This window comes from Pogona vitticeps, chromosome 3 (assembly GCF_051106095.1).
Source record: "Pogona vitticeps strain Pit_001003342236 chromosome 3, PviZW2.1, whole genome shotgun sequence".
Classification (NCBI taxonomy): Eukaryota; Metazoa; Chordata; class Lepidosauria; order Squamata; family Agamidae; genus Pogona; species Pogona vitticeps.
Genome location: NC_135785.1, coordinates 143,562,607 through 143,589,334, shown reverse-complemented (window position 1 = coordinate 143,589,334; position 26,728 = coordinate 143,562,607). Strand labels below are relative to the sequence as shown.

General features: G+C 40.7%; 1 protein-coding gene across 6 annotated transcripts in view; it reads left to right on the top strand.

Annotated features, from left to right (window-relative positions):
* Positions 1-26,728, top strand: part of KLF12 (KLF transcription factor 12) — a 328,938-nt gene that overhangs the window by 40,137 nt on the left and 262,073 nt on the right. The gene's annotated exons all lie outside the window — the stretch shown is intronic.

The window sequence follows — 26,728 nt, the reverse complement described above, 5'->3', positions numbered from 1 at the left end:
TTTTAGTACCAAGTGTTACATACAGCACTGATGTTACCTGTCTGTCATGGGTTTGGAGGGAAAGTTCCATCCTATGGGGAGTGGAAGGCAGGACATCAGGAGGAGGGGCTGTACTGTATATATATGTGGAGCGTGTGTGGAGAGCTGGAAGAAGCAGCAGCTGGGAAGAAGAAGCTGGTGTGGGAGTCTGTGTGTCAGACAGGGTACTACTGTGTGTCAGTCAGTACCAACCTGATAGGTTCAGGTGTCTGTATGGTTAGCCAGAACTGATAGGTTCAGGGTCTGTGCTTCAAGTTAAGTGTTCTGTGTGAACCAAACTGTATGCATGTATGAATGAGACTAAGCCACGTTACTATATCTTATTCACCTGATCATTTTATTTTGCCTGTGTGTTGTTTTAAATAAACCTTATTCTTTTATTTGTTGAAAATCCATCCCTGGTCTGTGTGACTTCTTATAGGGAATGGTTGGTGGCAGCTTAGTTAACGTGTGGCATATCCCAGTAGGTCTGGGTTTGTCACATTGATTGGTGTCCAGCGTGTGGGATACGACTGGTCCAGTTGTCCAGTGGTCCAGCAAAGCCTTGGCACGTGTGCCCAGAGCAAGGGGGGGTCTAGTCAGGGACAATCTGAGGCGCGTAGGTAATCTTCTAGGTGTACCTCAGGGGGAGGTGCGCTAGTGGAAGAACGTGCCAACTGGGGAGACTAGATTAGGGTGCTCTGAGGCAGCCTGTTTTGGCGGGAAAAAGCTGAGGCAAAACTGTGTAGTAGCAGTGATCTAGCCTGCCTGCTGAGAGGCCCAGCAGAGGGGGGTAGACTTTAACTCGCTACAGTTGCAAGTAGTGCTGAAGGACAGCAGCAATCTAGAGGGAAAGCTGGTTCTGAGGCAAAAGAAAGAAAAAAAAAGTGGTCGTTTTATTTTGAGGCTTGACTTTTAAAGCAGCCTGTTCTGAGGGGGGATTATGCCCTTGACTCGAAGCCAGATGGCAGAAATGGGTGAAGTGAAAGACCCCCAGGTTGACCAAGGTTCTGAGGATGAATTTGGCTCAGTGCAGGGTGACAGCACGGGAGAACAGAACCCAGAACTCAGAAAATTACTCCTAGCCCAACAGCATGAACTGAGGGTGAGGGAAATGGAGGAAAGGGAAAGAGAGAAACAAAGGCAATTTGAAAAAGAAGAAAGATTAGAGAGACAGAGAATGGAAATGGAGAGGGAGAGAGAGAAAATTGCTCTGGAAAAAGAAAATGGCGTTTGAATTAAGAAAATTGGAAATGATGAACCAGAACAATAATAACAATAGGGATTCTGAGGGAGGCCAATTGTCTAAAGCTGACCTGAAGAAATTCCCTGTGTACCACAAGGGAGATTGTCCTGAGGTGTTCTTTTCCCTAGTGGAAAGAGCGTTTGTGGACTTCTCAGTAAGGGAAACTGAGAAGATGACCATCATGCGATCTTTAATCAGTGGCAGCCTTGCTGAAGTTTATTCAGAGATGCCACAGGAACTGATGAAAGATTTTGCAGAGTTTAAAAAACTGATGTTTGCAAGACATGGGATAAATGCGGAACAGCTGAGGCAAAGATTCAGGTCCCTCACAAAGAAGCCAGAGCAGACTTTTACCCAAGTGGGGGCCCAATTGGTGAGGCTGCTTGAGAAATGGCTATCTCAGGAGGGGACAGAGACCTTTCAGCAGCTTAAAGATTTGATAGCGCTGGAACAGTTCTATTCAGTCCTGCATGGGGAACTGAAATTCCAGGTGAGGGAAAGGAAACCAAAATCTGTGGCAGAAGCAGCCGAGATTGCAGATTTTATTTACCAGATAAGAAAGCCCTTAGGTGAGGAGAAATACGTAGGAAAACCCAAAGAAACCTACAGCAAGTACTCTCAGGGACCAGGGAAAAACCAGCAAGGGGGAGGGGCCCATGGTGAAGGGAAGCCCTCAGACATGAAATTAAGACCTCAGATTTTGGAGGGAAAACCAAAACAAGATGAGAAAGACTCAAAATACACCAGAAAATGTTATTTCTGTCAGGGAAAGGGCCATCTAATCTCAGAGTGTGAGAAATTAAAGAAGCTAAAAGGAATTGTGCCTCAGGATTCGAGTGGGACCAAGCCAAAAGCTGTGTTCTGTGTCCAGAAAGAGCAAGGCTCATTGTCACTGAGGGAGCCTGTTGCCATGGCTACTCAATCTGGAACAGCTACATCTGCTGATCAGGCTGAGGAAAATGGTCCTCTTGTGGAGGTCAAGCGATGCTTGCTCGTGAGAACAGATTCTCAGTTGTTTGAGACAGCAGGGGTGGACGTAGGAATACTTGGCCATCAGTATCGGGGGCTGCGGGACACTTGTTCTCAGGTGACCCTGTGCCACCCAGATATTATTCCTAGGGAATATGTAATCCCAAATGAGAGCATGAAGGTGGCAGGGATTGAGGGGCAGGTAATCTCTCTGCCAGTAGCGGAGGTACCTGTGAACTTTCAAGGCTGGAGGGGAGTTTGGCGGCTAGCGATTTCATCGACTCTGCCAGCAGCCGTGCTCGTGGGAAATGACCTGGCTGAACATGTGAAACGGGTGCTAGTGATTACACGTTCACAAGCCACCACGGGGACAGTTCAGGGGGGTAATGATGAGCCAGAGACGGAAGCAGGTGGGGGGAGTTCAGAAGCTGTGGTGGAAACCTTAACCACAGACAGCAGATTTGGACAAGAGCAAAAGGCAGACGCCACTCTCCAAAAGTGTTTTGAACAGGTGACTGACGCCCAGCTAACACCTGAAACCCCAGTGAGATTTCTGGAGGAAAGGGGGATTTTGTATAGAGAGACCCTGAGGAATATCTCAAAAGGGGGAGGTGGGATCAGAAGTCAGCTAGTGGTACCTGAAAAGTATCGCCCCATGATCTTACAAAGGGGGCACTCTGACATGTTTGCTGCGCACTTAGGGGTGAACAAAACACAGCAGAGAATCACACAGAATTTTTACTGGCCTGAAATAGGGAAGCAGATCAAAGAATTCTGTAAACAATGTGATGTGTGTCAAAGGCAGGGGAATAGCCGCGACAGGACCAAAGCAAAGTTGTGCCCTTTGCATGTGATTGACACTCCATTCAAATGCATAGGGGTGGATATTGTGGGACCTTTGCCCAAGGCCACAAAGAGGGGGAACAGGTTCATTCTCACCATTGTGGACCATGCCACGAGGTACCCTGAAGCCATACCCTTGACTAACATTGAAACTAACACAGTGGCAGATGCCTTGGTGGGGTATATGTCCAGGATGGGATTTGCCTCAGAAATAATCACAGATTTGGGAGCATCGTTCACATTGAAGCTCATGAAACGGTTATGGCAAATCTGTGGAATTAAGCACAAGGAAACCACTGCCTATCACCCTGAAAGTAATGGGTTAACTGAGAAGTTCAATGGGACTCTAATGCGCATGATTAGGGCTTACTTGGCAGAGAATCCAAACAATTGGGACCAGAAGCTGCAATCCCTTTTGTTTGCTTATCGATCAGTGCCACAAGCCAGTACCGGGTTCAGTCCGTTTGAACTTTTGTTTGGGAGAAGGGTGAAAGGGCCCCTTGATTTGATCAAACAAAATTGGGAGCAGATCACCCAGGATGACCCACAAGACGTTGTGACATACATAGACACCTTGATGAATGACCTAAAGAGAAACCTAGAGCTAGCAGCAGAGACCCTGCAAGCTCAAAAGGTCAGAAAGAAAGCTTGGGATGACCAGGAAGGCAGGGAGAGGCGCTTTAATCCAGGGGAGGAAGTGCTTTGGCCTAAGCTCTGCAAAGAGAACAAACTGCAGCTGGGTAGCCCAGAGATTAAATACTTGGGTCACATGGTAGGGGGAGGAGTGATAAAACCCCTAGAGGCCAAAATAGAAGCAGTTCGTGATTGGCCTAGACCCAACACCAAGAAAAAAGTCAAATCATTTCTTGGGTTGGTGGGCTACTACAGAAAGTTCATCCCGAGGTTTAGCGAGATTGCGGCTCCGCTGACCGATCTGACGAGGAAGAAGACTGATGACCGCATCCTGTGGACCAGCGACTGTGAGGAGGCGTTCCAGAGGTTGAAGCAGGCGCTCATCAACTATCCAGTGCTGCGTGCTCCAGACTTCGACCGGGAGTTCATCATCTACACCGATGCGTCTAACAGCGGGGTAGGAGCAGTTCTTTGCCAGGAGGATGAGAATGGTGACCAGCATCCAGTGTCCTACCTGAGTAGGAAACTCCAGAAAGGTGAGAGACATTTGGCAACCGTGGAGAAGGAGTGTCTGGCAATAGTCTACGCGATCCAGAAGGCCAAGCCTTACATCTGGGGAAGACATTTTACTCTGTGCACTGACCATTCACCACTGCAATGGTTAAAGTCAATGAAAACCCACAATAGTAAACTTATGAGGTGGGCTTTAAACCTGCAAGACTATGACTTTGAAGTGAAGGTGGTCAGAGGGTCAGTGAACTGTGTTGCTGACGCCTTGTCAAGAAGACCTGAAGAATGAAGACGGCGAAAGAAACATGGACTATGTATATATATTGATGACAAAAAGTTAAATGTACCTGTTTTTTGAATTTGGTTTGTATGAATAAAGGTAACTTGATGTAATGTATCTGGTAAATGTTTAAATGCCTAATTGATATGGTTAACTTAGAATGTAAGTATAAGTAAGTATGGTATTGTATGTATAACTGTTGTTGTGTGTTTTATCCAAGTTGTTTTTTGGGAAAAAGCACGTTAGCTTTCCCCCTACAAAACAACTTATAAAGAGGGGAGGTGTTACATACAGCACTGATGTTACCTGTCTGTCATGGGTTTGGAGGGAAAGTTCCATCCTATGGGGAGTGGAAGGCGGGACATCAGGAGGAGGGGCTGTACTGTATATATATGTGGAGCGTGTGTGGAGAGCTGGAAGAAGCAGCAGCTGGGAAGAAGAAGCTGGTGTGGGAGTCTGTGTGTCAGACAGGGTACTACTGTGTGTCAGTCAGTACCAACCTGATAGGTTCAGGTGTCTGTATGGTTAGCCAGAACTGATAGGTTCAGGGTCTGTGCTTCAAGTTAAGTGTTCTGTGTGAACCAAACTGTATGCATGTATGAATGAGACTAAGCCACGTTACTATATCTTATTCACCTGATCATTTTATTTTGCCTGTGTGTTGTTTTAAATAAACCTTATTCTTTTATTTGTTGAAAATCCATCCCTGGTCTGTGTGACTTCTTATAGGGAATGGTTGGTGGCAGCTTAGTTAACGTGTGGCATATCCCAGTAGGTCTGGGTTTGTCACACCAAGCTTCTCAGTTTATGGATACTCACCATCCCACAGTTTGATCTTCCTTGAGTCGTCTCTGTATTGGTTTGGTAATGATTAGACAGATTTTATGCCAGTGCCCTAATAAGGTAGATACAGGAGCTGAAATCTTGTTGGTGCAGCTAGACCTGCAGAGGGCTGATAACATCATTGGTGAGAAGAAATTTTCAATAATGAAACACTTCTTTACTCTCCTGCAATTTTTCTAATTTGCAGATAATCCTGTTGATTGATTAGGAGCCATGGTATGGGAAGAGGAGGTCTTTTATTACTGAAAATTTGTGTTGTTCATGTTACGACTAGGCAGAGATTTTTGGTAATTAGACTTCCTCTTCCACCAGCTACCACTTGCTAAATTATTTTCAAGTCAGAAAAGTTTCAAGGGAGAAGGAGAAAGTTTTTCATTTTGAAAAAATTGTCCCTGCTGCCGACATCATCACCCTGTAGCTTCTGCTGCAGGATTTTAGCTATTTGATTCCTGAACAGAGGTTGCTGGAGTGATATTTAATCTGTCAAGAGTACGATCCTGTGCATGCCTGCCTAGAAGTAGGTTGCATTAAGTTCCAAAGGGCTTACAGGTAAATGTGGGGGTTTTGCAGCCATGCACTTTTGCCTGTGAGTAATGCCATTTAATTCAATGAGGCTTACTTCTGAGTAGGTTTGCATTAAACTTTGCTGTTAATCAATTAGACCAGCCATTCTCAATGGGGGCCCTGACACATTTGAAGGAGGCCACAAACTGAAAAATGTGAGAAGGGAATTTTCTATTCCTCTGGTTGTGTTGTATCCTTGTTTGACAAGGGACCCTCGAAGACGAGAAGAACTCTGAGAAAGGCTTGTGGCCAAAAACAAAGTTGCAAATGGCTGAGTTAGATTAATGAATTTAGGAGGATTTCTGTAGACAAGAGAAAAGGCTACTAAAGGAGTAGACAGCAGATTTCTGGAGCATCACATCAGAAGTCACATTGAACTTGAGGATCATGGCATGTATTTCCAGCAGCTGTTATGCTGCGATGGTAGCAGACAGACCTAACTTTGTCACTGCTTGTTGAGCAGAGTTGTACTGCATGCAAGTCCCAAAGCAGCCGTTAACTCGGACTGCAAATTTTCTGAGTTCAGACAGGATTATACTATGTGGGCAGATGCAGATGAAGGTAAGGAAGGACAGCCTACTGCATGCCTGTGAGAATGAAACTAATCACAAAAGCTATGCAACAAATATGTTGGGTTAAGCCAATACTTACACTCTAATTTGAAGAGAAGAAAATTCACAGGAAGCAATTCATGGGGGCAACCCTCATAATCGTCTCTGCCAAATTGCTTCATTTCTTCTTTTTCTCAGCTTCTTAGAGTATATGCTTGGAGGCTACAGAAGAGGGATATCTAGGCATTCTGCAGTCTTTCATGCAGCATCATGTGCACAACTGCTGAGCTCAAGAGCCACAGTGTCTGTTATAAGGGCTGGATGTATCTGGTTATCAGGGCTAACCCTACCATAAGGCAGAGTGAGGCAGCTGCCTCAAGCAGCAAGTTTTAAGTGTCATGAAAGAGCTCCAGATTGTCAACTAATTAATTACTATATTTTTACTACAAGATCAGGTAGAGGTGTTTTTATCATTATCTGCTTCAGATGCCAAAGCAATATACCTGTCTTGGGTTGCTACACCTTTTGCTCTGCCATAGACAGCCACTGGTCTTGGATTTTGTTATTTATGGTTACCCAGCTGAATAAAAATTGTGTTGCTGATTTAAAACACTACCAATGTGTCACAAATTCTGGTTTGGAACAATAGTAGCAATATCTAAAATTGTGGTGTCTGATTAAAAATAAAAACCCACCCTGTGTCTAAGCCTCTTTTTGTACTGGACTGGCAACCCCACTCTCCACTGAGGAACTTCTTCCTCTGTAACTTCCATTCCTCACTTGAAAACAGAAATGGTGGGGACCTACCAAACAGAACTGTTTCAAAGACAAGACAGAAGAAAGACTCATAAGTTCTTTGTACGTAATTGCTTTGTCCCAGTATATTATCACCTAAAATTAAGCTATTTTGAATTTACTGAGAACCTGATGACTAGGTCATCCAAAAAACCTAAATATTTCAGGTCCTGTCTTAGATAGGGTGGTGCGTCCATAGTTCTGACTCTTATGTATTCTGCGTGGTTGGTTCATTCTTAGGTCTTTTCCTTCCCTCCAGTTTTGATTATCTTTATACAGTCAGTCATGTGAGTTTTTGGAACACTGGACTAGAAGATCCATAGGATCCTGTCTAGTTCTGCAGTTCTAAGATCATTTTTGAGAACTGCTGGTTTGCTAAGTGGTTTAGGTTTCTGCCTGTGGAGCCAGAGGTTGGGAGTTTGATTCCCCACTGTGCTTCCTTGACAGGGGCTGGACTTGATGATCCATAGAGTCCATTCCAGCTCTGAAGTTCTACGACAATGATTTGCTTTTCTCTCTGTGTTAATGCTGTATACATCTTGTTGAAGTCAAGGCTGACCCAGAATATTTTCTTATGTAAAGAACCTTGTAAGGCTAGCTGTAGAATCCACCTCACCAGATCTAGAGGACAGGGTTAGGGAACCCCAATAAACTTGTGTTGTATACACAGCCCTGTCTTCCAACAGTGATTAACAGTTGGAGAATTTCTGAGGAAAAGCCAGAGAAAATGTTGCTACCACTGCCTTCAGTATCTGCTACATGTCCTGTGTGTGTCACTGTGTTTTGCAGGAGGATCAGCTCTGTCAGAGGGGTTTAAAAGCCCAGGAATACCTCTGATCAGAATAGCAGCTTTTGATGTAAAAAGTTTGTTCTTTTTTTTTTTTCATTTATTTGTTTTTATAAAATTTGAACAGTGCTGCCATCAGGTGTCTTCCAGGACCAACTGGAAAGTTAGCAGTGATCTCCACAAAGACCTTTTTTCAGTTTAATTTAAAACAAATGTAATTTACTTTTAAGTAAAAAAAATTAGCCAACATTTAATTAAAAGAAGTAATGCCAAAGTTTCATGCGCAGCTTCGTAAGTGGTGGACTTCGCAGCAGCCAAACCTCATAAGTTTAAACATTTACCGGCTTATAAATTAGTATTACTAAAAGAAAAAATGAGATTAGGCCTGAGTATTAGTCATTCTAGTGCCAAACATTCGGAAACTGGACAGTGGGAGTGTGTTTAGTTCTTAGGGCAAAAGTAGCTATTACAAGACACCCAAAATATCAGGTCTATGTTAGAATACTGCTTTTTCCCTAGTGCTTTTATGGTGTACTTGCACCTTGAAGTTATTGCATCTCTTACCTTTCATCCTTTTCACTCTATTGCATTGGCTCATAGGAAAGGAAAATGCCTATGTGAAGAGAGGGAATGGAAACTTGAACGTAGGTTTGGCTGTTAGTGAACTCCTATGTAGATTGTTATTTTCATGTTCATTTTTAGATCTGCGCAGGGAGAAAAAAAAGCTATATGTTTGATTTTGTTTTGTTTTTCAGAACAATCTCTAGAGACAAAATAAAGGGGCCTGGGACACTCCTCTGCACCCCCCCCTCTTTCTCAGGGCATATATATCAGTCTCTTGCTTTCCCTTGTAGGTTACGTCTACTTTTTTAACCTAGACCTTCCTTGCCGCATGGAACATTATGGCTCATGGAGTTTTCTAGTATTGCCCCCAAAACTGCCAGGTGTTTCATATTCTGTAGCATCTCCAGTGAAACAAACCCATTTTCTGAAAGAAAACAGAATGATCTCAGATTGGCTAATTGTGCTGTGGGGCCATTCTCTTAATCTAGCCGCTTATTTTGGCTTGAACATCACTGGGGGGGTGTCTGTGATCAGTCACCTCTCACTTGCTATAGAACAAGAAGGTCTGCATGAACAATTCTGACACAGGACTCTCTTGGGTGTTGTGTTTCCCCTGCCCACCCCACATCCCCTGGAAGTCAGTGTCTGTGTTGGAAAGGGCTTGTGGCATCTTCACTACAAACTGTGGCATACAAATGATATTCCATTGCCTATTACTGATGCTTCAAAGTAGCTGTGGAATCTCCATAATTTCAAGTGAGACAATTTTTTTCTTCTATTAATGTATTTTATGTGTTTGCACATTACATTTGTATCCCACCTTTCCTCCAGGGGCTCGTAGTCTTCGTTTTGACTACAGACTGACCTGCACAATAGTCCTGTGAGTTTGTTTAGCCTGGGGTGTAATGACTGGCCTTAGGTTATCTTCATGATGTAGGGATTTGAAGCTGGGTCTCACCAGTATTATTCCATCAGTTACCAAACCACATTGGCCAAGTAGAGAACTGGTATAGCATAGTAGTGATGATGGTGAGTAATGAAATCCTCAATTCAAATACCATTCAATCCTAAAATCACTAAGCTGCTTAAAACCAGCTAATTGTCACTCTTTTTCAATCTTTGTTCCTTCTCAATTGCAGTAGAAGGATAATCACAGTCTACCTCAGAGGGCTGTTCTCAGGATAATTAACATAACATAATATGATGGTCTTTGAACATGCAAAGTAGATTATATAAATTGTAAGCATTCATATACTTTTAATTTATTTTTTTAACATGGAACATATTTCTTTGTGAGGAAATTCATGGTATAGAGTGGACCTTAAAGCTTGCCTTGAAACATAAATATTGCTTGTAAGAGCCAGACTGCACCAAAAACACTTTTTGAGATTTCCTTCCATGATAATGGGGGGAAAAAGAGAGAGAAGGGACTTTTGGGGGTTCTGAAATTGTTAGTAGAGTTGTTTGTCTGGAGGTGGTGGTGAGTACATTGGTGGATTAACACTTCCATATCCTATGATAAACCAACCCTTTCTGCAAGCTGTTTTCCTAAACAGGGGTGGTGGCTTTGTGGCTTTGTGACCCTCAATAATTAATTCAATATTTGGATAAATTAGCTTACTCCTCTCGCCTAATTCATCTACTGTGAGTGGCTGCATACAGCAATGGTTCCCAATCTTGGTAACACAGGTGTTCTTCAACTGCAACTGCCAGAAAGCCCAGTCAGCATAGCTGGTAGTGAAGGCTTCTGGGAATTGCAATCCAAAACAGCTAGGTTACCCAAAGTTGGGAACCAGTGGTGTAGAAGACAGTTTCCACAGCTGTGGTCCCCACTCCCCACTGCTTTGTTTGACAAATTACTCTCAACACACACACACACACACACACACACACACACACACACACACACACACACACACACACAAGTGTCAAAGGAGCAGGAGCCTTGTCTTTCTTTAAAATCTGGTTTGTTTACTATGAATTCACACAAACAAATTCTTCATAAATGCTCTGTCACATAACACTCTGTTGTCCCTTGAGAGGGTGCTATAAAAGCTGCTATGAATTTTTATTGTATTGGAGAATCTTTGTGTTAAATTCTCTGTATGACTTTTAACTGTTGCCCCTTTGTCATAACATCTTTGTGAACTTTGCATTTGATGGGCCTTTTACAAATTCACTTATTGCTAAATTGTTGCTTTCAAACTTCACTTGTTCCACTTGAGAGAAATACTTGCTATATTCTGTGTGAAATAGTTACTGTATGTTTTATCATGGTATGTTATTAACTTGTTACTATATCAGCTCAAGCAGAGGTCTCACTTGTTGCTTTATGCCTACTTTAGCTTTCTGTGTTATATAATGAATGTAGCAAAAAGCTAAGATAATGCCCATATTTATAATGAAAATAAGCCTCATATGTTCTCATGGACATGAACTTTAATAAAAATATATATTTATAGATCTGGGTTTCAATGTACAAAGCTCCTTTGTAATCTTGTTAAGTCACACAGCAAAATTCTTGCAAACTAGGCCACCCCAGCATGTTGCTTGTACAGACGACCATATGAGTAATGAATTAGAATAGTAACTAATTATTAATGATGAGAATGACTAAGTTATATTTTGGACGCACATGAGTGTAAGACAATTGCATTTCAAAAAGGATGTAACAAGGAACAACAAAATTACTTTATTGGTATATCAAATAACATTTCTGGTTACTTTCAGAAATTACTTTTAAAGGGTATTCCAAAACAGTGATTCTCAACCTTGAGTCCCCAGATGTTCTTGGACTAAAACTCCCAGAAGCCTTTACCACTAGCTGTGCTGGGTAGGGTTTCTGGAAGTTGTAGTCCAAGAACATTGGTAGCCCAGGGTTGAGAACCACTGTTCTAAGACATTTTTAGCAGCATGCTGACCATTCATTCTTCATATACTTTTTATTGATCCTAAATTCTTCACCTTCCCAGCAACAAAAAATAATGACAAAGAAATAAGGATTGTAAGAAATAATATAACGTTACTTAATCAACACTATGGCTGAAATCCTGTTGCTTAGAAAGTTATGTTAGAGTAGGCCCATTTAATTAGTGGGGTTTGTTGAGTCAGCTTCTCTGTAAGTTCCATTGAATCTAGTGGGCCTGTTCTAACTGCAACTTATTTAGCACTGTAAGCTGTAACAAGAGTAGGCCCCAAATTCCCACTGATTCCATGGGTCTACTCTAAGGCAAATTGCTACACTAACCAACAGGATTTCAATCTATAATGAGTGAGGACAAACAATGCAAATAAATTAATTTTTAAAAGGTACATTTCAGTCTCAGTGAATAGTGTACGGGAAAGAGTCCTAGTTAAATGTGTACAGTGGTGCCCCGCATAGTGACGTTAATCCGTTCCAGGATTAACATCGCTATCCGGAAACATCACTGTACGGAACAAAAAAGCCCATAAGAATGCATTAAACCCTGTTTAATGCGTTCTTATTGGGCAAAAACTTACCATTCAGCAAGGATCCTCCATAGGGGCGGCCATTTTCGCCACCTCGGTAAGGGAGGAATCCCTCCAGAAAAGAACTGGAGCCCTCTTCCCGGCTCCAGCCCCTCCCCCTCCCCGCCTTACAGCTGACGGGTGGGGGTGGGTGGGTGGGTGTCATGGGGGTGGCGCGAGGGGGGGTGCGGGTGGTGGTGGCGGGGGGTGTTTGGGCCTGTCCCTGACACCCACCCACCCACCCACACCCACCCCGGCAAAGCCCCGCTTTCAGAGGCTTCGGCAGTGCTTTTACACTGCCTATTTAGCTGCTAGGCAAGCTTCTAAGAGTAGCCGCAGCTTCCCGCCCATCAGCTGTAAGGCAGGGAGGGGGAGGGGCTGGAGCCGGGAAGAGGGCTCCAGTTCTTTTCTGGGGTGAGGGATTCCCCCCCCTCATCGCAAGCTCTGCAAAAACGGAGCATTTGCGATGATGGGGGGGGGAGCCATCATCGTAATACGATGCAAAAAGCGATGGAAAAATCTTCATCGCTATGTGGATTCTTCGCTAAACGGGGCACCCGTTAAGCGAGGCACCACTGTACATTGCTTATGCATTTTTATTTTATGTTTTTATTTAATTTATATTTTGGAATCCATCTTTCCTGGATTCTGCCTTTTCAAGGTTGTTCATAACATAATCCAATAACAAATAATTTAGTAAGAATAATCTAGGAAAATAGGAGTAGCAAATGACCAGTTGTTAGTACACAACACCACCGAATTTTCCAAATGCATATTGGTATTTTTAAAAAAAACTCTTTTAAATGTTCTCACCAAAAGGTGCCATGCATATTTCATAGAAGTGAGTGTCCCAATGTTGGTGCTCACCAGCTTTGTAGTGTGCAGAGGTTCAGCTGTCTTGCACAGAATGATGGTCACATTCATATGGATATAAACATTCTTAAGGAGTTGTGGTCCCAAACTTTTTTGGGTTTTAAAGAAGGGTTGGCAACTTTTGACCCATGGAAGGTGCACACAGCTCCAAGGCTCCAGTATATTCAGCCTTCAGATCTCCCTTGTTCCACCAGGAACCCCCACCAGCTGGGCACTTCCTGCCTTTAAAAAAGGCCTTCTAAGGACTAAAATAAGTTCAGGAGGATGTAAATATTGTGTTTAAATGGATATGTGATATATTGTTGTATGAATGTAAATGTTTTTCTGAGGTGGGGAAGGGATATCAGAGAGGGGAGGCTGCCCAGTTTTCAAAGGGACGTACGTACAAACATAAGGGAAACGTTGTCCCTGCTCCTCAGAGATTGCTTACCTGTTTTTTTAAATGTTAATAGCAGCATCTTAAATTGAGCTCAGAAAACGAATAGGCAGTCAGTATAAATGATGCAGAAGCAATGGATATACTAAGATAATAGACATCTAGTTCCTTCATGCATTCTGGTCCACAAAAAAATTCTGAAAAGATTAAGTGAGCTGAATCACTTAGAAGATCATGAAGGGATCTATCTTGGATGCAACCCATGTAAAGCCTTGGTTTATAGCCAAAAAGGGAAGTTGCTTCCTTTTAATTAAGCTATAATGAGTGAGGAAATCCAAGATATATTTATATCATCTATAGCTGTAGCTATATGTGTGCATTACTCAGACATTTAAATTCATCAGCTCTTCATTTCTAAATGGCAGCAATGGATAGAGAGCACATTCAGTTTATTTTTTTACCAAAAATGACAGGGGAAAGTGGTACTGTACTTTATAAAACAGAGAAAGAAGTAAAGGTAAAACAGAAATAAAGTTTAGTGGAGAAGTGCAAAGGAGCTGTAATGGCTCATTTGATTTATTTTTTTTTAATTTAAAATATATTTTATCCTGCCTTTCTCCTAAAAAAAAAGCTTCCAAGGTAGCTTACATAATTATAAACACAATATTAAAAGCTAAGCCAGCAAATTATTTGAATATTTTTTAAAAAAATTAAATAAAGACTATATTAAAAATCTTAAATAAAAGCATTTAAAAAGCAGATTTAAAAGCAATGAAATACACATAATCCCATTTTAAAATCCCTCTTAGACAATCAGTCACTAAGGAAAAACCTGCCTGTAGAGAAAGGTCTTTACCTGCTTGCAGAAGATGGAGCCAGCCTGCCCTCCCATGCGAGGGAGTTCTGGAGTCTGAGAGCAGTGACAGAGAAAGCCCTCTCTAGTGTTCCCACCAAATGCACCTGTGAGGGTGGTGGAACTGAGAGGAAGGCCTCCCCTGATTATCTGAACATCTGGGCAGGTTCATAAAGGGAGACACGGTTTGTACATAAGTTGTTTAGGGCTTTATAGATTAAAAGCAGTGTTTTAGTCTCACTGAAGTTTCCAGATACTTTCCAAATCCAAAGGCAGCCCCTCTGATACTACTACCTTGGGGCACAAATTACAAGGATGATCTCTTGCAAAAGTGTTATTGGAATATTTATTTATTTATTTACAATATTTTACTCCACCTTTCTCTTTAAAAAGACCCCGTGCAAGAGCTTAACTGTTAACGAATTGCTGAATTTGTGCTCGGTTGAATTTTTTTTTCATATTGAATTACTGCCCCTGCCATATATACATAGATACCATTGGTATTGAATTATCATCAAACGTGTTTATATTCATTAAGCTTTCACAGTGAGGGCTACCAGGCTTCTTGCAGAGAATGTTTTGACAATATTTGAAGCTCGTAGCTCATGCTGTAGTTACTGCTTGACGTTCTGTTTCTTTCCAACAGACTGGGATTCCATCTGTCTACCTGATGGTATGAAAGTTGCCCTATAGCATTAATTGTGCTTAAAGCAAAAATAAAATAAAATAAAATAAAATAAAAATAAAAACCATTACTATCTGTTTGGCAAAGTGCTATTTGCATAAATTGAGTGACAACTTAGATTTAACCTGTTCTGTTTCTAGAGGATGAGAGAGACTGTGTGTTGCTCAAAGTCATGTAGTAAGCTTGAGAAATTCACATTTGGAGTGTGTTTTCCCATATCCTAAACACAAAAAACACATGTTTTAGAATGGAGGCATGATCATGGGCCTTCCAAATGTTCTAGAGTTTCATTCCTAGAAGCTCCAGTCAGCAAGACCAATAGGGAAGGATTATGGAAGTACAAAAATTTAGAGGCCAACATCTCTGCTACATGCTACTGGAGCAATACTGGCATTTACATTACTATTTTACAACTCTTAAAAATTACTCTTTTTGGTGGAGCTTGAGCTTAAATAGTTTCAGTTTGGACAATTTTCTACATGGTAGCTTTCCATGACATGTTAACTGATAATATCTGTTGCTTGTTTTTCAAAGTTGAAATGGGAGTCACTGTCAAAATATGGCTTCCATCTCTGGTTTAAAGGGTGAGTGCCACTTAGGGAAACCTGAAAAACAGCAGTTAATGCTGAACTGCAAACTGAAAGTGAAGCTGCCATAAGATGGGTGACGTGAGCACAAGAGAACTGCTGGATAACTCAGTGGTTTGGGCATCTGGTTGTGGAGCCAGAGGTTGGGAGTTTGATTCCCCACTGTGTCTCCTTGATAGGGGCTGGATTCAATGATCCATAGGGGCCTTTTCAGCTCAGCAGTTTCTCATTATCCTGCAATAACTCAAAATTGGCTCTTGACTCTCCCAAATTGTAGCTTTTGACGAATGGCTCAGATGAATTATTCTTGATTTTTATGTTGGAGATAGAGGGAAAGAGAATACGTATACTTTTGTTGAAAATTTTCAAGAATAACTGTTATAGATGTAGCTTGTCTCCTGCTTCTGAGGGAAACTGGACAGTATGTGGGGCTGAGTTTTGTAGTGGGCACATCTTTTTGCCTTTTTGAAGGGACTTACCTATTATTCTTGGAGCTTGTCTTTTGCTGGTTGTCTTACATCTCAATTCATGTTTTTTCATGTTTTGCTCTAAAGACAACACCTCATTGCATTTTGTGCTCATGTTCTATGTGTTAAAAGAATTTGTGTAGCTTTCTTGTTTGTGATAATACTAAGCATATTTACTCCAAAACAAATACTATTGAATTCTGTGGAATTGAGGATTATAGTCTTGTGGCATGGCCTTAAGCTGCTTTAGAGCACAATCTTTACTGGTCAGGATGGCTGAGGGCCAGCTGAACTGACACTAAGGCGGTTGAAGCTATGTTGAATCCATACCCCTTCTAGCCTAGAGGTGTTGGAAATGGCTTAAGACTACACTCCTTGTTGTCTCTGCCCTTTTATTAGCAGAGTAGCTGTGAATCTGGGCTGGGAAAGGTTTAGATCTGTTACAGTCCAGTTCTTTCCTCTCTTTTCCCATTCTTTGCTCCCATTTTGGCTCTTATGCTGGCATATCTTAGCTAGCAAAAGAGTTCTCCTGGCAGAACCCTCTGCTGGCAGATCTCTAAAAATTAATCCCTGCTAATTCCAGGTGCCCTGGTTAGCAGGTCTTAGAGTTAGGGTTGTATAAGTTAGTCAGTGGAAATTCCATGGAGTTTACCAGATTTTTTTCTTTCACTTAGCCAAGTATTTGTACACTACTTTTCTTACAGTATCCAACAATAGTTAAGGAGACAATTAAACACCTGTGGCTGTCATTAAAGCAGGAGGATAGAATAAAACAGGATGCTAAAACAGGATGAAATAAAAATCAGTATCAAACAACTTCAAAACACAGAACAAAAAGAATTCTGCACCCAAGACAAAAAAACATGACAAAGACAGGTTCAGGTGTGGAGGGCATTGAAAAACTAGGCTGCCACTAAGAAAAAGACCCTGTCTCAGGTAGGGATGGATGAAAGTTTCATTGGGTTCATTGTTTGCTAAGAATTTACTAAAAGGTGCAGATTACTTTTTAAATTGGATGAAAAGAAGTGGATTTTAAAAATTCATAAACATGGGAGAAAATTAAAGTTGAACATCTATCCCTCCAAGTATTGTGCCTACACTGCCTTCTGTGAAAATTCTGAGTCTGAATATTTGTCTACATGGTTCTGAAGTGGGTTCACTGTCTTTTTCTCTCCTGGCATGGTGCTCCTCTTTTAACAGCTATGAGCAGGAGGCAGATGCGGTTCTTTCTGGGCTGTGATTAGCTGTGACCATTGAATTAGGCTGGTGCAGATGGCTGAACATCTAAAAAAAACCACACACACACACACACAAAAAAGCTTACCATAATTTGGAAACCTCTTCTCACACAGGATGGAAAGAGCATGATTTTCAAAAAAGGAAATTCAAATACAAGGGTGAAGTAAGATGGACTGGTAGGCCTGTCATTGATCTCAGGTCATCAGTTTTCCATACCCCCCAAAGGTAAGGCGATCCAGTCTGCGAAGGTGATGTTATATGAAGAAGAGTGTTAGTAATGCTATCATGTAGAACTGGGCAGTTCTTATAACAGATGCACTCATCCCAACCAGGGCTTCAAAGATTAAAAACAGCACTTCCAGGTTCTCTTGAGAAAGGAACTGGAAATGGAGATGACAATAATACAGAGTGGATGTTGAAAGGACATAGATAACTTGGTTCAGATGGTCTTTGTGCAAGAAGGGCAGGAGTAGCATAGAAGCTCCAGCTGGTGAAAGGTCATTCATGCCACAGCGTCACTTGGTCCTCCAGAGACAAGGTCAGATCTTAATAGCAAGCCCAGCTGGGAACCCTGGACATTCCAGGCAAGATAAACCATCTCCTAAAGGTACTTGCTTCCACCTTGTGTCAGCTGAATTTCAGTGTCTTAGCCCCCACCCAATCCACTTCAGATATGAGTTTGACACTTCTGTAGCCCTAGAGTGATGAAGATCCATAACATCTAATAACGTGTTTAGCTTAAAGCTCTTCTCAGTTGAAAGAGTGCACATCATTTAGTACCAGATGGAAAGCTGATAATCTCATGAAGAAAAGAGTCCCTTTTAAAGCAAAGGAAAAGCAAAACAAAACTGTCTGCTGCTTATATACCACTCCATAGTGCTAAGAGCACTCTCTGGGTGGTTTACCATTTAATTATATGTGCTGCCCATCCCCGAATTGGGTACTCAGTTTGCCTACTTTGCAAAGAGTCTTCATTGCAGTACTTCAGTTTAACCAGTGTGCCACAGGGTTCCTTTACAAATAGAAAGAGGCCTTATGTGATTTTGTAATTCGGTACCTGCCAGGATTCGCTAGGAAATGTTGTATAAATATGAAGATTTAACTATGAAGCAACAGGGACTTCCAACCCTTAGATCATATTTACACAGGAATAATCTTAATTAAATGTTTTATAATGCTGAACTTTGCGATTATTCTTCTAATAGAAGCAGAAGTATGTAAAGCTGCTGCAGATCTGGTAATACCCTTTAAAATATAATAAGGCTGATCATCGTCATTGTCCCTGGTGCTTCCCATTTCAAAATCCACTGGGGAAGAATCTGATATATCCTTATGACAGTTGTTGTTAGTTTAATTAACACAGGTTTCAGAACTTATTACCAGACCTCCTGGCCTTTTAGCTTTTCTACCTGTGAGACAAAATAATGAGTTTCTTTTGTGCTTCCCTACTTTTTGCAAGTTGAATAGATTTTATCTGTTTGTGTTCTGTAATTGCTTCATTGCCGATTTTTATGCAGTTTCCTCCTGAATAGTCTCTGTGACTTAAGCAGGCCTTTAATAATGTTGTAGTAATGATGATGATAATGTAAGTTAACATGCAGTGTCAGCAGTATGTGAGATTATAAAGAACATGTTTTCCCACAGAAATTAACACCTTCCTATAGCAACAGAGAAGTAAGGAATTCTTTGTATCAGAATTGCTGCCTGATACAAAGGACAAGATGGCTGCTCCTCCTTCCACCCTGTCTGTGAAAGTTGGTCAATATTAGTCCAATGAGCATCCTCAACTGTACCTGAAACAGCAGGGAAGAGCCTTATTTGTTCTGTGCCCCTCGGTCTCTGCCAACTGAGAGAGTTGCCTCACTCTCCCAAATAATAGAAAGGGAATCACGCAGTGGTTCCCCAGCCTTGAGTCCCCATATGTTTTTGGATTACAACTCCCAGAAATCCTGGCCAGCACAACTAGTGCTTAAGGCTTCTGGCGATTTTACTCCAAGAACATCTGGCAACCCAAGGTTGGAGACCTCTGGAGTAGAGGTTGTTTGAGGAGTACCAGAGACTGGGTTAAAATGTGTTTATTGTACATGTAGCAAACAGCCCTGCCCTCACCTGTCTGTCACAGCTCAACAGGGGAGAAGGAGCCAATGAGAGGACAGAAGGCGGAGCCAAGGGGGGCTGGGGCTGGATATAAAGGCTGATGCATGGAGCCTGAGAGAGATTCTGGTAGTGAGAGTCAGTGTGAAACTTAAAAGGTGAACTAAGTGTGAGTTAGAGATCTGTAAGAACGCTGAATGGTACAGAGAGTTAATAGAGATTTAAAGTTAAAGTAAAACTGATACAAATACAAGTGATTAGCAACCTGTGATTTAACTATTGAATATTAATCATATGTTAACTTTCCTGATCTAATAAATGAGTTAAGTTTTAAAAGTACACATGTCTCCTTGAGTGAATGGTATTGAGGCAGCAATACCTGGTGGCAGTGAAGGAAGAAGAAGGGTGAGGACCTTGTGAAGACCTGAGGGGATAGGGGCTTCAGAGGAGATCGCCACAGTACAAAATGGATCAGCAAGGGAAAAGTTATAAATTTCATTTACATAAGTGTAATAGGAGCGCTAGAATTGTTTTTGCAGAAGAAAAGTTGCTTGAGTAATGTTCCCTCTAAGCTATGTGGGCATGCAGCACTGCATCGGGTATGCACATCCAAGTCAGTGTTGCCACCCATTTGCTTCCAGTCGGTACCCCATGCAGGTGGGAGGCTGACACCCAGCACTCTGGAAAATTAGAGGGAACATTCTTTGGAGGCAAGAATGAACTTGATGCTTCTCTGGTCCAAATGGGCCAGCTGACTGTCCGTGCCTCCTTATACCCTATAGGGGCCAACTGACTGACAAGGGGAGTATATCCCTTCTGTTCATAAGATACTTACATTGGGTGAGACAAAAGAAGGACCCAATGGCAAAAATCAGTAGGTTTGCCAGTACTTGTTATTTTATCTCAGCCATTAAAAAAAAAACCTCTGTGCATGACAAGTGGCTGAAATTTAGGACTGCGTTTACAACTATGATAATGAGAAGGCTGTAGAACGTCTACCTTGTAGAAAAAGTGTTGTGTGGGTTTTACAACAAATGTGACTCTGTGAGATTAAAATGTTCCAGGGTGGTTCAAGAAAGCTAAGCTTGCCATAATAGTACCATTAAAATGCCTTTTGTGAATCCAAGACAAGTATCACTGCAAACTTCTTTTCTAACCAACAAGATGTTTGAAAAAGGATACAGAGAATAAGAATGTGATGGTAGCTATGTTTGCTGTCACACAAACAGTATAAGATGTGTGTGACTCTACTTGGGGCCTCCATCACATCACCATTATTCTTTGTATGCCTTTCCTAGTTTGCTGTGACTGTCTGTGTCCTACCCCTTAAGGGGCATATTTTTAAATATGAGGACATATTTAAAGATGCCTGCTGCTTTCTCTTCATGTACAACATTTGTACAAAAGCTGGTCTCTCTTTTTTTTCAAAATGTTATTTCTTGAGGTGTCACTGGTGAATGTTCAAATTTATACAAAATAATGTTTGATCATAATACTGTGAATGCATTTATAAAATATACCAGTTTAATATCATAAACTGAATCCTTGATTGGCATGATTTTCCATTTGAGACATGTTATGTTTTGTATGAAAGCCCATCAAATTCCTCCTTCCCTCATCTGTCACCTAACAGCAGTCATCTATCTCATTAGGCACCAGCTGAGGAACAGATAAGAAGCAGGGCTCCTTAATTGGCTGAACTGATATAACAATTCCTTTGACTGTTCATTTGTTGTTGTTATGTGCCATCAAGTTGCCTCCTACTTATGGTGACCCTATGAATGTTCTGTCATCAACAGCCCTGTTCAGCTCTTCTAAACTCAAACATGTTGCTTCTATCTTTTAACTGGTCTCCTCTTTTCCTGCAGCCTTCAACTTTTTCTAGAGCTGTGTGGTCCTTACACAATACAAATGGAGGAGAATATGATATCTTTATTAGAGCACTAAAATATAAAACAATTTATATGAGCTTTTGTGAATTAAAATTTAGTTCTTCAGACATGCATCACTATATTGTGGATAGTACAGAAAAATTCTAAATGAAGTGAGGTTTAAAGTTACAACCAGGCTTTGGGAATGTGGTTTAATGTGCAACCCCTGGTACATGAGGTTGGAATTTTTCACCAAGCTATTCAGAAAGAGGTATCATATCACTCTATGTAGACCTCTCTCTCTCTCTTACACACACACACACACAAACACACACACAAACACACACACACACACACATACAGGGGGGAGGGAGGGAGAAAAAGAGAGACCACCTGATTTTAGAACCCAAGTTTCCTTTTTGGCTAGGGGTTGGGAAAAGGTAACACAGTGACATAGCAATCTTCATCAGAACACTGGAAACAATTTTGATTTCATCACGAGGTAGAAGCCAATTAAAGCTAAATTAAAAATGTTAGCTGGTGAGTGTGTAAGCAGATGTTATTCTCAGTTGTAGTCCTACTTGACTGATGTGAAGAGTCCATGTAGTCTCCTTAGCATTGCTGGGGTGTGTGTGGCTTTTCCTGGTGTCTCCAAAAAGCTTCGAATTTGCCATTTTTTCTCTAAAGAGAGTTAACTTGATCTAGGAGCCACTTATTTGTCTTTCTAGCAGTCCAAGATATCCACAATTCTTTCCTCCAGCATCATATTTTGAATGAACTAATCTTGTTTCCTTTGGCTTTTTTCACTGTCCAGATTTCTCATCCATAGAGAGCAGCTGGAAATAAGATATTATTGATGATCTTGATTGTGGTCTTCAGTGACACATGCTAACTCTTGATGATCTTCTCTAATTCCTTCATAGCTGCCAAGTCTCAGTCTTATTCTGATTTTTTAAATTGCGGTCTCCATTTGTTTTGATGATTGAACAGAGCGATGCAGATTTTTCAAGAATTTCAATTTGTTCGTTGTCAGCATTGAAGATATATATATATAGTTCTTCTGTAATAATTATTTTTGTCCTCTTAATGTTCAACTGCAGTCCTGCTTTGGCACTTTCTCCTTTAAATCATTGCTGCTTTCTGCCAGTAATATCTGTATATCTTAAATTATTGATGGCTTTCCCACCAATTTTTATTCTGACTTTATTTGAATCTAGTCCAACTTTTCTTATGATATGTACTTTGTATAGACAGAACAGAGTAATAAAATAAATGACATGCTTGTTTGACATATTTGTCTAGGGGAAACCATTTTGTTTCTTTATATTCTGTCTTAATGGTAGCTTCCTGGTTACAATATATGTTATGCATCAGGACAATCAAGTGTTGAAGTACACTTGTTTCTGGCTCCAGTAGTCAACGTATGTATGTGATAGGATATCTGCTGACTCTTTTCAGAATCCGCTTGAATATCTCACTCCATATGTAATTAAATTCTTTGTTGCAATATCATTAGCATCATTTTGCTTGGAAGGGAATTTAATGCAATGGTACTGTAGTTTCTGCATTCCTTGGTGTGTCCTTTCTTAGGGATGTTTCCAGTTTGTGGACTTCTGTTTGTTTTCCATATTTGTTGGGATATTCTTGTTAGGATTTTGACAGATTCAGTCTCTGTTCTATTGCTATCCTTTGCATGCACTTTGAGAGCAGCTTTCATTTCATTTTCTAAAACTGTACATTCTTCATCACATGATTCTTCATCCTTGTATCTATTGTGTGTAGTTCTTCAATATATTGTTTCCACCTTCTCTTTATTTTATTCATGTCAGATACAGTAGTTTGTTCCCATGTTAATTTAGGCCTTGTTTGTCTTTGATTTCCTGAGTCTTACAGAAGAGAAGATTGGGTTTTCTTCTTTTGTTGTTCTCTGATATTTCTTTGCACTGATTATTGTAATAAGTCTTTTTGTTCCTGTGTAAGAATTCCTGAGATGGTTGTTGTGGGTTTTCTGGGCTCTTTGGCCGTGTTCTGAAGGTTGTTCTTCTTAACATTTCGCCAGTCTCTGTGGCTGGCATCTTCAGAAGACAGCACTGAGATGTAATATTCGGGGTTCTGTTCCTATTTATGTCACCTTTTACCTTTGCTTCTAAGTTTTCCTCAATAATTTAAAATGTTTTGTCATTCATAAATGCTTTTCTTTCCACTAACAAAATTGTTTCTTTACTTTCTTCTTTGATAATATATCTGATTTCAATCCAAAGTACTTCTGGTTAATGGTCAGTTGAGTTTTGTAATGCAAATCTGTTTTTATGTGGACTTTAAATTAATCAGAAATGCTATTTAAATTATATTTTGGCAGTAGGATTTTTTAAACATTCTTTTTCAGCTTTGCTTGAATTTTTGATATGACAGTCTCCTCCTTGGTATTGTTTTGACAGAGAGAACACAGCTTCTCTATCTACTGCTTCAAATTATGTAGTCTCTTTGATTTATCTGCTGTCCACTGGAAGTCCACTGGGGGCTCAGCAAAGTTGTTGTCTTTGGTGCCTGCCTGAGATGATAAAAATGGAATGATGGCCAGTGACTCATGGACTATCTTACACACCCATTGGGGTATTTTAGAATCAGTGGGTCATAAATTGTGCCAGAATACTCTTTGTCATATACTTGTCAGCATTCAAAAATCATTTGTATGGAATCACAGTAGTTTTCTTGAGATTTTTCTGGTCCTGTTTTTATTTCTTCAGACATCTGGTGAGAGGAAAATGAGAAATGGAGGGGGGTTATTGCCCGAACTGTGATCAGACAGGCCTGTTTGCTTAGGCAATAGTGACAGATCTCAGGATGGTGCAGAGGTCAAATTGACAGTCCTGAGATTTTTCCAGCCAATGTTTTAGCTTGGTGGGACCTCATAGTGTCTTTGCTGCTATGTTTGAGATATTGCCTGTGACTGATGTGAGGGCCACCTGTCAACAGCACATGTGATTGACATTGGAAAGGATCTTCAAAGCAAGGGCACCAGCCAGGGTGTGAGATTTGGGCAGGCTTTGAGTTGACAAAATACGCAGACACTTTCCAGAAGAAAATCTAGTGGGGCAAGAATAAACCGCTCTTGCTGTCCATAAAGCAGCAGGACAATATATATAATTTTGGCATAAAGGGCATTATTCTGCTACGAGAGTGACTCTGAAGGGATTACAGAGCTGGGTTACTATCTTTTATTTTAACAAGTGCCTCTGTTTTTAACTGTTCTGTTGGACAGAAATTCAACAGAGATGCTTCCTGATGCTATGGAAAACTGCTTGTAGCAAATTTCTGCTGGATGCATGGCTGTTTAAATTGTGGTGCTATTGTAAAGAAGAAAGGGCAACAATCTTCTAGGGGAGTCCTGCATGTCTTATTTGGGAAGTGACCGCATGCTGGTGTAAGGCTGCAGCCTGCAGTTTTACTAGTATCCTTCTGGTTTTCTATTTCTGGGTAGGAAAGGAAGCAGAACTGGGGTGGGATGAATTACACTGTTTGAGTATAAATTTCCTGTCTTGTTTTCCTGGGCTCCTTGAAATAGCTCATTGCTTTCCTTTTACCATTCATGTCTGTCTTTCTGTTCTTTTTGATTTCCTTTTCCTATAAGGGATACCAGTTATGTTTTCTACCTTTCCCCCCTTTGCCCTGCTAATTAAAAGGGGTCTCTTACCTCTGTGAAAGCAGCAGTACATGCATATTGATTGCTAATTTTTAAGTACCAAAATATATTTTAAAGTAACTTTAAATAAATAATACATTTTATTTATTTAAACGTTTTTTATACTGCCTTTCATCAAATAAGATTTATTCAATGGTATAGAAAGCATGATAAATAAAATTATAACCTGAACATCATTCTTAAAAGATAGCAGTAAAATCAAAGAATGGCATTGAGGTAATACATAGTTTAAAATGCCTGCATAAACAACTGTGTTATGGTTGTGCTGTATTTAATATTCATGCTGCTTTAGTGAGGAGTCCCAACTAAGAATAGATTAATGATGGTGCTAAATGTGTGTTGTAAAGTTGACAAAAAATGGGCAGCAGGGATACTACTTACAATCCTTCCTGTTAACTTGATTACAGTTCCACACAGTTGCAGTGCCTCACAATAAATATCTTACAAAGGACTACATGGCCTTCACATGTTCCCTTAAATTGGCTGCACAAAAGGAGTGATCCCCTGCATCAGGACCAGCTACCTGTCCTGACATTGCAAAGCCAAGGGATAGCTAGAATATTCCTCACAATTTAGGCATTTTTGCCAGGCCAGAAAACACATCTGCTTCCTTTTTGCCCAATAAGTAAAGAGTGTTCCCATATCAACAGTAGGAGATACGGGAGAATGTCTGCATCTTAACAGTTGGGTGGAATATTTGCTGCTCTGCCTCAGACAGCAAAATGCACAGGACAGCCCTGATGTTGCTAATCATGTGTGTTCATTCTGCAGGCCATAGATTCACTGGTCTAGATTTTCTGAGCAGCTAAACTTGCTAGAATGGAGTGGTGTATTCAATGTAGCTTTTAAAAATATTTCAGCAGTAGTCACAGGCAAACTAGACCTCCTCTATCTAAAGGACCTTTGTAATGACCTAGACATTTTAGCCCTCAAGCTGAACTGTATCCGGAAACTTTATAAGACCTGGATTAGTGAAAGAGTTTCCTCTTGTCAGAAAATAGATTTAGTTGAGGGCATGATATTTGCATAAAGGAACTTCCCTTTGCCACTCTTTTGGGAGGTCTAGAAATACAGTCTAATCTAATCTTGCTTTTTTTATTCCTGCATTTGTTTCTAAATTGGATGCTTGGATTACATAAAATGAGAAGGAATATTTTTACACTCTCTAAAAGATATGCATTTCAAGATTTCAGAGGAAATCAAAATGAATTCTCATTCCATTCAGCTTTCCATCTGTCTATATCTTTGATAAAGGAATGCCTCTACTATGGTACTCTTCTTCCATCTTCTTGCAACTTTTAAAGCCTAAAATGAGAATTAATCCTTTCAATGAATTTTGCAAATAAAGCTACAAATGTTCCTCATATTTTTCCAAGGCCACTTCCTCGAGGATACTAGATTAGTTGACATCTACTGGTTAAACTTTGGTAGACTGAAAAAAAAACCTTAAATGGGACCAACTCCTTTCTATTTTAATAAAATAGCTGTTTTGTTGGTCATGGGGCTGTTCTTCAATGAAAGTTCTGCAAAGCAAGGGGTTACTTCCAGACATGCTTTTAAATTCCCATTACCTCACCCAGCTTGAGCTCAGAGCACATGCTTTGTTCACATCTTCACCCTCTATTATCTCCAAGTATGGCTGGGAATTGAGACTGAACTAGATAGACTGAGGGTCTAACTTAGCAATATGTTTCAGAGAGCAGCAGAATATTGTAAATGTTGTGTGAACTATGCAACCCCCTCCTCCGAAACCTAACAGTGTGCCTTACAGTGTCACTCTTACAGTGAAGAAAGCTCACTCACGGTGAATCATTTATAAGTGTTCTACTTAACAGCAGAGTACCTCGCATCTTCTGTATGCACCTTTACCCAAACTGGGATAGACTTA